At 28.6% G+C, this 12,115-nt stretch overlaps 1 long non-coding RNA gene across 1 annotated transcript in view; it reads right to left on the bottom strand.

The window, feature by feature from the left end:
* LOC119600926 overlaps positions 1–12,115 on the bottom strand; it is a 169,702-nt gene that overhangs the window by 104,785 nt on the left and 52,802 nt on the right. The window lies entirely within an intron of this gene.

Raw genomic sequence — 12,115 nt, 5'->3', positions numbered from 1 at the left:
ATACTTTTAAATGTCGACAATTCTTGTCTAACAAGGAAAATCTTGACAAAAACATCCACTCAAACAAAATTTTCATATAAAATATTATATTAATAAAAAACCAATAACTTCCGCTTTTATAGTATAAAGAAATATATACAATAGATTATAATCTTAAAAAAGATACATTTTTTATTGATTTTTAACAGAAGTCATATTAAGATAATATCTAATACATTCAACAACTAACTAAATAATCGAAAAATAAATGACTTACGAAAGAAAAGAACTAAAAATAAATTCTAAACATTAAAAAGAAAACCAAAAAATGACACTTATCTGCAACTATAAAACAAAACAATGAACTAGAGTTCATTACTCAAGGCTAAATCCGATTCTCCAGATTGAGTATTATTGTTTTATATTCTAAAAAGTAGTTTCTAACAATAATGAAATTATTAAAAACTAGAATTTTAATCAAAAACTCAAGCTTAAAAAAGAGAAAAAATTTAATGGTTGTAGTTAACAAGTTTAATCGCAATTTTTTTTTTTCAAGACAGAAACAGGTAAGACCACACACTACTAACACCGTTATTTTTCTAAAGCATGTGTTTTGTTTGTCGCTATGTGTTTTCTTTTGTTAAGCGAAAAACATTAATTTGATAGTTTGTTTTTATCTTAATATTAATTTAATGTTATTTATATGATTTTTTTCTTAAATTTTAGATAAAAAATAAATGTTTGATTGTATGGGAGTGGACAGGTCTACACTTATTGTCACCTGATTAAGTTGTTAATTGACTGATTTTTGGGCAGTTAATCTTTGATAGTTAACATTTAACAAGTTTGTTTGTTTATTTTGAAGTTTTCATTCTTTAAAATGTTGAGTGTACATATAGATTTTTCAGAATGTTTTTTTTTTTCATTCATTAGTTATGGATAAAAAATTAAAAAGGTTTTTGACTATTTTGCTAATATACGGAAGGAACTTAGAATAGTTTTTCTATACTAGTTGAGGTCTTAATGTTACTTCTCATGTTTTTTAAAGGGTATACCTTTAATTATACTGAAACATTACAATTAACGTATCAAAATTGTTCTCAAATTAAAAACTCATTGACAACAAAACCATCATACTTAATATACATAATAAATTTATAGTTAAAATTTTTGCATCCTTATTATAGTAAAAATTTAAATTATATTCAAGGTAAATAACAGTTTATTCTTAAAATCACATATAATTATGACAAACAAAAGCCTAATTTACATATAAGCACAAAAATATCTACATACATATATGTATGTATACAGAGATTTCCTCTTTAATTAAATATTAAAAAATAACTGTGGCCTACATGAGCGCGCAAATAAGAATTATAATTATAAAAATCATCACCAACAAACAGAATGCCTTAATTCTTTTGTTCTCAATACTCGACTACCGCATGAATAAGCCGCTCAAATACAAACAGGTAAAATAAATTCTTAAATACCAACATAAGAACCAATGCAACAATGAAAAATTAAATTGCAAATTGGACTCACATGCAGCAGGACTGCGAAAAAAAGAGCTGCAGACGTGAAACCAATCACACCATACCATAAAACAAAAAATCTACCAAATGCAAGCATACATTAAGGCAGGCATTCAGCCGACATCATCAACCGTCAACAACAAGCTACATTAATAAAACAATAGTGTTTTAACAAAATATTTAGTTAAAAAAGACGGTTCCGAGCACAAAGGCAATAATGTGAAACAGGTACTGTTACAAGTTGTTGGTGGGTCGTTTAGATTAAACTGTAGCAAGAAGCTAAAATTAAGCAACGCTCCTTCAAACATATAAGTAAGTGAAGTCGAATATGCATGATTTTACACTACACTACAAATACACTTAAAGCTAAATTCATTATCTTGGATCATTTCAATCATATTTTTGTTTAGTTCTTGTTCGGTTTAATTCATTTCTAGTCTAGTTCAGTTCTAGTTCAGTTCTATTTCAGCTAGTTCAGTTCTAGATCAGTTCTAGTTCAGTTCTAGTTCAGTTCTAGTTCAGTTCTAGTTCAGTTCTAGTTCAGTTCTAGTTCAGTTCTAGTTCAGCTCTAGTTCAGTTCTAGTTCAGTTCTAGTTCAGTTCTAGTTCAGTTCTAGTTCAGTTCTAGTTCAGTTCTAGTTCAGTTCTAGTTCAGTTCTAGTTCAGTTCTAGTTCAGTTCTAGTTCAGTTTCTAGTTCAGTTCTAGTTCAGTTCTAGTTCAGTTCTAGTTCAGTTCTAGTTCAGTTCTAGTTCAGTTCTAGTTCAGTTCTAGTTCAGTTCTAGTTCAGTTCTAGTTCAGTTCTAGTTCAGTTCTAGTTCAGTTCTAGTTCAGTTCTAGTTCAGTTCTAGTTCAGTTCTAGTTCAGTTCTAGTTCAGTTCTAGTTCAGTTCTAGTTCAGTTCTAGTTCAGTTCTAGTCAGTTCTAGTTCAGTTCTAGTTCAGTTCTAGTTCAGTTCTAGTTCAGTTCTAGTTCTAGTTCAGTTCTAGTTCAGTTTCTAGTTCAGTTCTAGTTCAGTTCTAGTTCAGTTCTAGTCAGTTCTAGTTCAGTTCTAGTTCAGTTCTAGTTCAGTTCTAGTTCAGTTCTAGTTCAGTTCTAGTTCAGTTCTAGTTCAGTTCTAGTTCAGTTCTAGTTCAGTTCTAGTTCAGTTCTAGTTCAGTTCTAGTTCAGTTCTAGTTCAGTTCTAGTTCAGTTCTAGTTCAGTTCTAGTTCAGTTCTAGTTCAGTTCTAGTTCAGTTCTAGTTCAGTTCTAGTTCAGTTCTAGTTCAGTTCTAGTTCAGTTCTAGTTCAGTTCTAGTTCAGTTCTAGTTCAGTTCTAGTTCAGTTCTAGTTCAGTTCTAGTTCAGTTCTAGTTCAGTTCTAGTTCAGTTCTAGTTCAGTTCTAGTTCAGTTCTAGTTCAGTTCTAGTTCAGTTCTAGTTCAGTTCTAGTTCAGTTCTAGTTCAGTTCTAGTTCAGTTCTAGTTCAGTTCTAGTTCAGTTCTAGTTCAGTTCTAGTTCAGTTCTAGTTCAGTTCTAGTTCAGTTCTAGTTCAGTTCTAGTTCAGTTCTAGTTCAGTTCTAGTTCAGTTCTAGTTCAGTTCTAGTTCAGTTCTAGTTCAGTTCTAGTTCAGTTCTAGTTCAGTTCTAGTTCAGTTCTAGTTCAGTTCTAGTTCAGTTCTAGTTCAGTTCTAGTTCAGTTCTAGTTCAGTTCAGTTCTAGTTCAGTCTAGTTCAGTTCTAGTTCAGTTCTAGTTCAGTTCTAGTTCAGTTCTAGTTCAGTTCTAGTTCAGTTCTAGTTCAGTTCTAGTTGTTCAGTTCTAGTCAGTTCTAGGTCAGTTCTAGTTCAGTTCTAGTTCAGTTCTAGTTCAGTTCTAGTTCAATTCTAGTTCGTTCTAGTTCAGTTCTAGTTCATTTCTAGTTCAGTTCTAGTCAGTTCTAGTTCAGTTCTAGTTCAGTTCTAGTTCAGTTCTTAGTTCAGTTCTAGTTCAGTTCTAGTTCAGTTCTAGTTCAGTACTAGTTCAGTTTTAGTTCAGTTCTAGTTCAGTTCTAGTTCAGTTCTAGTTCAGTTCTAGTCAGTTCTAGTTCAGTTCTAGTTCAGTTCTAGTTCAGTTCTGTTCTAGTTAAGTTCTAGTTCAGTTCTATTTCAGTTCTAGTTCAGTTCTAGTTCAATTCATTGAAAGTTTCTAAGACATACACAACAATCATAATTTTACGATCATAATAATCTGATCAATAAAGAAGCAGGTTATAGCGAATTCAAAGAGGAACTTCATATAACAGGCTACTTTAAACAGAGGGACATAGCAACAGCATAAAAAGAAAAGGAACAAAAAATGGAAAAAAGAGAATAATAATACCACACATGTTGCTGATGACGCGTTGTCGATATGTGTAGTGACGTCGAAACTTCTTGATTTATTTTATTGTAAAATGCGCATAAATAATAAGAATTATGCGTAAATTCTTATAACTACAAATATACACACAATCATAGGTATAAATAAATTTATATGTGTGTTCTTTACTACACAAGCACTTAACAACTTACAACATTTAAACATGCCGCACATTAGCAACATATTGCAACGAACGAAAAAACATCAAAAGTACCAAGTAAACACATATAATAATAACAATGTTACTGATAAAAATGTTAAAATATCAAAAAAGGGGATACTTTTAGATGATCAGTCTTAAAACTACTGCAGGGGCTTCGCACAAAATATTTTATACTTGATATAGTTGAGTTTAACAAATTTTTATTCATTTTAAACGCGACTACCCTTTCTTCTCAAAATGAACATTTATTGAAAATTCATGTTCAACATGGGTATGTTTAAATGTTATTAATCTTTTGGTGGTTATTTTTTTTTATTTTTTTGTGTTTTTGCTGACCTGTGAATACAAGTAATTGTGTCCCACAAGTGCCGTTCGACACTAAAACAATTGTTCATTTATCGCCAAGATAAAACAAATAAACATTTAAAAAACTTTATATCAAAAAGAAACATCAAAAGTTATCCTTTAGGTTAAAAATACAATAAATATTTTTAAAAGTTTCACTATGGGTAATTTTTGGAGATTGTTAGGTTTGTTGTGTAGTTTGTAACGTATTTTTGGTGAAATGGTCTAAAGAATAGATAGAGATGTAGGAGCTGGAAATATGTTATATTTGTAATTTAAGAACTTTTGTGAACATTTTCGTATTCTGGTTCAGTTCTAGTTTAGTTCTAGTTCAGTTCTAGTTCAGTTCTAGTTCAGTTCTAGTTCAGTTCTAGTTCAGTTCTAGTTCAGTTATAGTTCAGTTCTAGTTCAGTTCTAGTTCAGTTCTAGTTCAGTTCTAGTTCAGTTCTAGTTCAGTTCTAGTTCAGTTCTAGTTCAGTTCTAGTTCAGTTCTAGTTCAGTTCTAGTTCAGTTCTAGTTCAGTTCTAGTTCAGTTCTAGTTCAGTTCTAGTTCAGTTCTAGTTCAGTTCTGGTTCAGTTCTAGTTCAGTTCTAGTTCAGTTCTAGTTCAGTTCTAGTTCAGTTCTAGTTCAGTTCTAGTTCAGTTCTAGTTCAGTTCTAGTTCAGTTCTAGTTCAGTTCTAGTTCAGTTCTAGTTCAGTTCTAGTTCAGTTCTAGTTCAGTTCTAGTTCAGTTCTAGTTCAGTTCTAGTTCAGTTCTAGTTCAGTTCTAGTTCAGTTCTAGTTCAGTTCTAGTTCAGTACTAGTTCAGTTCTAGTTCAGTTCTAGTTCAGTTCTAGTTCAGTTCTAGTTCAGTTCTAGTTCAGTTCTAGTTCAGTTCTAGTTCAGTTCTAGTTCAGTTCTAGTTCAGTTCTAGTTCAGTTCTAGTTCAGTTCTAGTTCAGTTCTAGTTCAGTTCTAGTTCAGTTCTAGTTCAGTTCTAGTTCAGTTCTAGTTCAGTTCTAGTTCAGTTCTAGTTCAGTTCTAGTTCAGTTCTAGTTCAGTTCTAGTTCAGTTCTAGTTCAGTTCTAGTTCAGTTCTAGTTCAGTTCTAGTTCAGTTCTAGTTCAGTTCTAGTTCAGTTCTAGTTCAGTTCTAGTTCAGTTCTAGTTCAGTTCTAGTTCAGTTCTAGTTCAGTTCTAGTTCAGTTCTAGTTCAGTTCTAGTTCAGTTCTAGTTCAGTTCTAGTTCAGTTCTAGTTCAGTTCTAGTTCAGTTCTAGTTCAGTTCTAGTTCAGTTCTAGTTCAGTTCTAGTTCAGTTCTAGTTCAGTTCTAGTTCAGTTCTAGTTCAGTTCTAGTTCAGTTCTAGTTCAGTTCTAGTTCAGTTCTAGTTCAGTTCTAGTTCAGTTCTAGTTCAGTTCTAGTTCAGTTTCTAGTTCAGTTCTAGTTCAGTTCTAGTTCAGTTCTAGTTCAATTTTAGTTCAGTTCTAGTTCAGTTCTAGTTCAGTTCTAGTTCAGTTCTAGTTCAGTTCTAGTTCAGTTCTAGTTCAGTTCTGGTTCAGTTCTGCTTCAGTTCTAGTTCGGTTCTAGTTCAGTTCTATTTCAGTTCTAGTTCAGTTCTAGTTCAGTTCTAGTTCATTTCTAGTTCAGTTCTAGCGCCTAGAGGCTGTTTCTTGTTATAAAATTGTTTCTCATAAAAATAATGCTGAAGTTTACAGAGTAATAAAGTCGACTTAAAATATAAATTAATATTTGTTGTTTTGTTATTTTTTCACCAAATAGAATTGTTTGCTTTAAAATTAATATAAACAAAATTGACCTTCATAACTGCGTCTCTTGGTCCATTCATCTAGCAATAAAATATATAATACAGCACTACCTCAATCGGCCAATTGTCGAATTTAGTTGTTTTTTATATAACAATTTTTTTATATACAAATAAAATTCAACAACACACTTTATTTGCCGTCTTTAGCTGTCCATGAAATGGCAAACGTTCGCAACGAGATTTTTAAATCTTCTTTTTTCTCTTAATATTTTAATTTGCACTTTAAGTTAATATCGAAATGAAAAAGAAAATCATATGTATGCATATATTTTATTTAAAATAAAATTAAAACTAAATATTTTGCCCGATTTCAGACGTCACAATTTATTTAACCACGGGCTTAATTTTATTTTAATAATATAGGATTTTAAAAACGTTTTCAGTTTTTTTTTTTTTTTCATTACATAGAAGTTTTTCTGTTTAAGGTGTCTTAATCATGTTTGTTTTTTCTTTTTATGGGGATTTTGTAGTTATTATTATTTTTGGCAGATATGTTTCTGCATTTTAGTTTTAATTCTCATGAGTGTTTTAAACATTTATTGATAAAATTGTTTGAATTTACAGTTTATTATTGGCAATCTGATTACACATCTGAATTTCCATTGAAAGTTTTATAAAATATGAATAATTACACTCAGATATCTTTTGTGATTCAGTTTATTGTTTTTCCGTATTCGCAATTTTAAAATTCATATTGACACTTATTAACATTTTGTTCATCAATTGTTTATAGAGATTGTTAATAATTGCTTGAAAATAAAAAACACGTTCCTATGAGTATTAGTCAAACATGTTTATGTATTTTATTCATCCATTTTTTACGTCGATTTGCATTGCAGGTGACGATATTAAAAATTAAAATTATTATTGCTGAAACATAATATTCGTATGCAATTATGCTATGATTGCATCGCCACACATCAACAACACCAACATCAACAAAATTATAATAAATTTAAATAATAATCATCATATTTCTGCCGGTATTAATGAAATCGTTTCCTCCATTTGTGTTATACTCTAAAACAAATCTATAGTTTATATATTTGTTATTTAGTAGAATCTAAATAAATGATATCAAGTGGACGATACTCTGCCAAATTGGAATAAATTAAATTTATATTGAAAATGTTATTTGAGTAAAATCCACACCCGCTTTAATTAAGAAAATATTAAATGAAATGCAACATGATGCCTACAATCAATAACGGGAATAAATATAATAATAAAAAATGTATTCTAAAATTTTGCAAAAAAAATATTTAAATTAAAATTAATGATATTTATTGAAAACATTAAGGTTTTATTTACCACAATGATTTTATTTGAAAACACAATTGTTTCCTGTAAAAATAAAATAAAAAATTTAATATTTGTGGATTTATGAATGCAATAGCTTATTTAATGTGAGTTTTTGATTTCCCTCTTGTAGATAACTGTCATACCCAGAGGTTAATGGCTACTTCAAGGGTATAAACTGCTTCTAGTTCTTGCATGAGGACGTATAACTTTAATGTGAGAATAAGCAAGAATGATGATGATCATTTGACTAACTAACTAACTAACTAACTAACTAACTAACTAACTACTAACTAACTAACTAACTAACTAACTAACTAACTAACTAACTAACTAACTAACTAACTAACTAACTAACTAACTAACTAACTAACTAACTAACTAACTAACTAACTAACTAACTAACTACTAACTAACTAACTACTAACTAACTACTAACTACTAACTAACTAACTAACTAACTAACTACTACTAACTAACTAACTAACTAACTAACTACTAACTAACTAACTAACTAACTAACTAACTAACTAACTAACTAACTACTAACTAACTACTAACTAACTAACTAACTAACTAACTAACTAACTACTAACTAACTAACTAACTACTAACTAACTAACTAACTAACTAACTAACTAACTAACTAACTAACTAACTAACTACTAACTAACTACTAACTAACTAACTAACTAACTAACTAACTAACTAACTAACTAACTAACTAACTAACTAACTAACTAACTAACTAACTAACTAACTACTAACTAACTAACTAACTAACTAACTAACTAACTAACTAACTACAACTAACTAACTAACTAACTAACTAACTAACTAACTAACTAACTACTACTAACTAACTAACTAACTAACTAACTAACTAACTACTAACTAACTAACTAACTAACTAACTAACTAACTAACTAACTACTAACTAACTAACTAACTAACTAACTAACTAACTAACTAACTAACTAACTAACTAACTAACTAACTAACTAACTAACTAACTAACTAACTAACTAACTAACTAACTAACTAACTAACTAACTAACTAACTAACTAACTAACTAACTAACTAACTAACTAACTAACTAACTAACTAACTAACTAACTAACTAACTAACTAACTAACTAACTAACTAACTAACTAACTAACTAACTAACTAACTAACTAACTAACTAACTAACTAACTAACTAACTAACTAACTAACTAACTAACTAACTAACTAACTAACTAACTACTAACTAACTAACTAACTAACTAACTAACTAACTAACTAAACTACTAACTAACTAACTAACTACTAACTAACTAACTAACTAACTAACTAACTAACTAACTAACTAACTAACTAACTAACTAACTAACTACTAACTAACTAACTAACTAACTAACTAACTAACTAAAACGAACTAATTAACTAACTAACTAACTAACTAACTAACTAATTCTAAATATTCAAATTAATATCAATATAATATCATCAATATAGTAGCTTAACCCTATAAGGACATCTTCAGAAATTTTCTTGCGGATTTATGTTTTGATGATGATTTGGGAAATCACTATATTAATATTCATATAAAATCATAATGATTTACACGTGCTAGTGTAGTTTTTGTAATAATTTTCAAACAAATAAAAACGTCAAATGATTATTAACCGTATAATACTTTCTCACTTACGCACCTGATTCGATTTTGCCCTATACTATGTTATCATAAAATTAGGTTATCCCCCATATTTTAATATTGATAGTTTTTATAACATAGACACCTTTCTTGTATAATTTGTTTTCAAATTAAAAATTTTAGCATAATCTTGCTGACGTACATAGAAATATTTTCTAAGAAATATAAATAACGTTGTAAACAATATGATAATTAAATTTAACTTAATTAATAACAATCATATAGTGGTTTAAGCCTAATTAAAAAAATCACAAAGATTAACATGATTTTATTTCAAAATTTGCTATCAGTTGCGTTTTATTAATTTTGAAAATTTTCATAAAATTTGCATATTTTTACTATATTCGGCGCAAACAAATTTATACGCTCTCACGTATATGGATTAAACTAAGATATAAAATTTAAACAAAATTTTATCTTTTTAAAATATATTATACCAACTTAATATAAAGTATTTAATTAGATATTTTATGGATTCTTTTGGAAATATATTAATATTAATGTAATTTTATGCATTTTAATGGAGAGTTATTTATAGAATATTTATGATATTTTATTTGCTAATTTAGTCAAATGAATATACATTTTTATGTTTATGGTCGAAAAGAACAAGTTATGTCAATGCAGATTTTTTAATAATGGAATATTTTTACAATTTTCTCCTTTGAATATGATTAACAAAATATTAGATATTGCATCATTTAATATTTATTAGAACTTTCAAACTATAGTTAACATATCGAAATTGTAATACAAATATTTCATATAATATTGAATGTAATATTTATTTGAATAATCTTTAACGAACACAAAAATGCAACATTTGTAATCACAGTCGGAAAAAATTTTTGAAAATTTAATTTAAAGTGTCATTTATAATCGAACTGTTATTTTATTAAAAGTTTATAAATTACATTTTGTTTTAGGATTTTGTTTTAGAAACGTTTGATAAAATTAAAATTTGATAAGGATAAACATCAGTTCCTTTTAAATTTTACCAAGTTTTTAAATTTAAATATTTTTCTCAATTTTAAAAATATGTTTTTTATATCTATTTCTATTTAATTTTAAACTCATTTTAAAATCCGACCAATTAAAATATTCCTGTGTCTAAATTTAAAGAAATTTAAAATTTTATTTCTTTCGAAAAAAATGTTAACAAAATGAAAGTAACTTGAACAAGTAGTAGTTGTTAAAATTATACTTTAAAAAAAACCTGTTATCAAAATAAAAAAAACCTCCATATTTTAAAATACAAAATAAAGGAAAAAAATCTCTCGAAAAAAACTTGAACTTGACTTGACTCTCTAAGCAAATGATTAAAAATGAAATGTTTATTTGAGATAAGAATATTAGAGACTCAATGGTTGGCAACATTTTGTGTGTAGTTTAATATGTTTCCATTATAAATGTTTATAAACATTGTAGCAATGTACGATCAACATAAAGAGAGAGTTAGTGTAAGAAATACTTGTATCAGGGATGGAAAATTAATTTATATAAAAATTTAACACACAACTTAAAGTTAGTGTTCATAATTTGGATACGTCTTAAATAAGACCCATAAATGACTCAAACCATTACGAAAACAACATCGTTGTAATTTTGCAGTTTGTTTGGTATTGAAAATGGACAATATCGGTCAATGCTTTCACCTAGCTCCCATACAAGTGGAATAAGTTAACTGTTTTAAAAAAAGAATATAGCAATCAAATTCGACATAAACAAGTCCCAGAAAAAACAGTATAATGACTTATACTTACTCAACAACTTATTCTTCAATGATTACTACATACCGTGTGCATTGCTTAGAATGAGTCTAGTATATATACTTATATACTTAGTCAACAACTTATTTTTCAATGACTACTACATACCGTGTGCATTATGTATACTTACTCAACAACTTATTTTTCAATGACTACTACATATCGTGTGCATTGCTTATAATGAGTCTAGTAATGACTTACAAATAATATATTATGTAAGTACTTACTTTTTATGATGTTTTTGACATGTTTTTTCCAACTTTGTAACACAAACGGAAAAAATTATTTTTTTCGTGATAACTAATAGTAGAAGCAGTGGACCTATCCTGTTAGACATTTTTTTTCTGAAACAATTCCCTATTTGCAGCTGATCGTAGTAAGTACTTACCTAACTTCCTATTTGTAAGCTAGCGTGGTAAGTACTTGCCTCCAATGTCATCCCCGTGTTTAAATAATGACTTAATGACTTGCTGGAGTCTTATATGAACCAAAATATCTAGCAAATTTTAAGATAATCAGTCCTTAATAGACTCTACCCCCTATATAAGGGTCCCTGATCCCAAAGCAACTGACTTTAACGCTCATTACTGACCTAGAACTAAGTTTAAATTTCACACAAATAAGTTTTATATGAACCCAAATTTCTCTAACAAATTTTATGAGGATCGGTTCATAATTGACTCCATCTCCATATAAAGTCTTTACCCCCTATATAAGGACCAATTCAGAAACTGACTTTAATGCTCATTACAGACTTAAAAATACGAGTACAGCGACACAAACATGTTTTATATTTACCCAAATTTTTTCAACCAATTCTAGGAGGATTCGTCCATAATTGACAAAGATCCCATTCAGAAAGTAGCTTTAACTCTCCTTAATTAACCCCATCCCTATATAATCTCTTTAAGCCCTATATAAGAGTCCATTGAGATTACAGATATAAAAAATACGAGTACAGCGACACAAATTACCCAAATTTCTTCAACCAATTTTAAAAGGATCGGTCCATAATTGACCATATCCCCATATAAGATGCCATTCAGAAAGTGGTTTTAACGCTCCATAAATAACCTCATCCCCATATAAGGTCTTTAACCCCTATATAAGACCCCTTCAGAAACTGACTTTAACGCTCATAACAGGCTTAAA

The sequence above is a fragment of the Lucilia sericata genome, unplaced genomic scaffold, assembly GCF_015586225.1.
Source record: "Lucilia sericata isolate MDLA Ls3-8-SP2 unplaced genomic scaffold, ASM1558622v1 Contig000128F_arrow, whole genome shotgun sequence".
NCBI classification, from domain to species: Eukaryota; Metazoa; Arthropoda; class Insecta; order Diptera; family Calliphoridae; genus Lucilia; species Lucilia sericata.
This window is presented reverse-complemented; position numbering and strand designations above follow the sequence as displayed.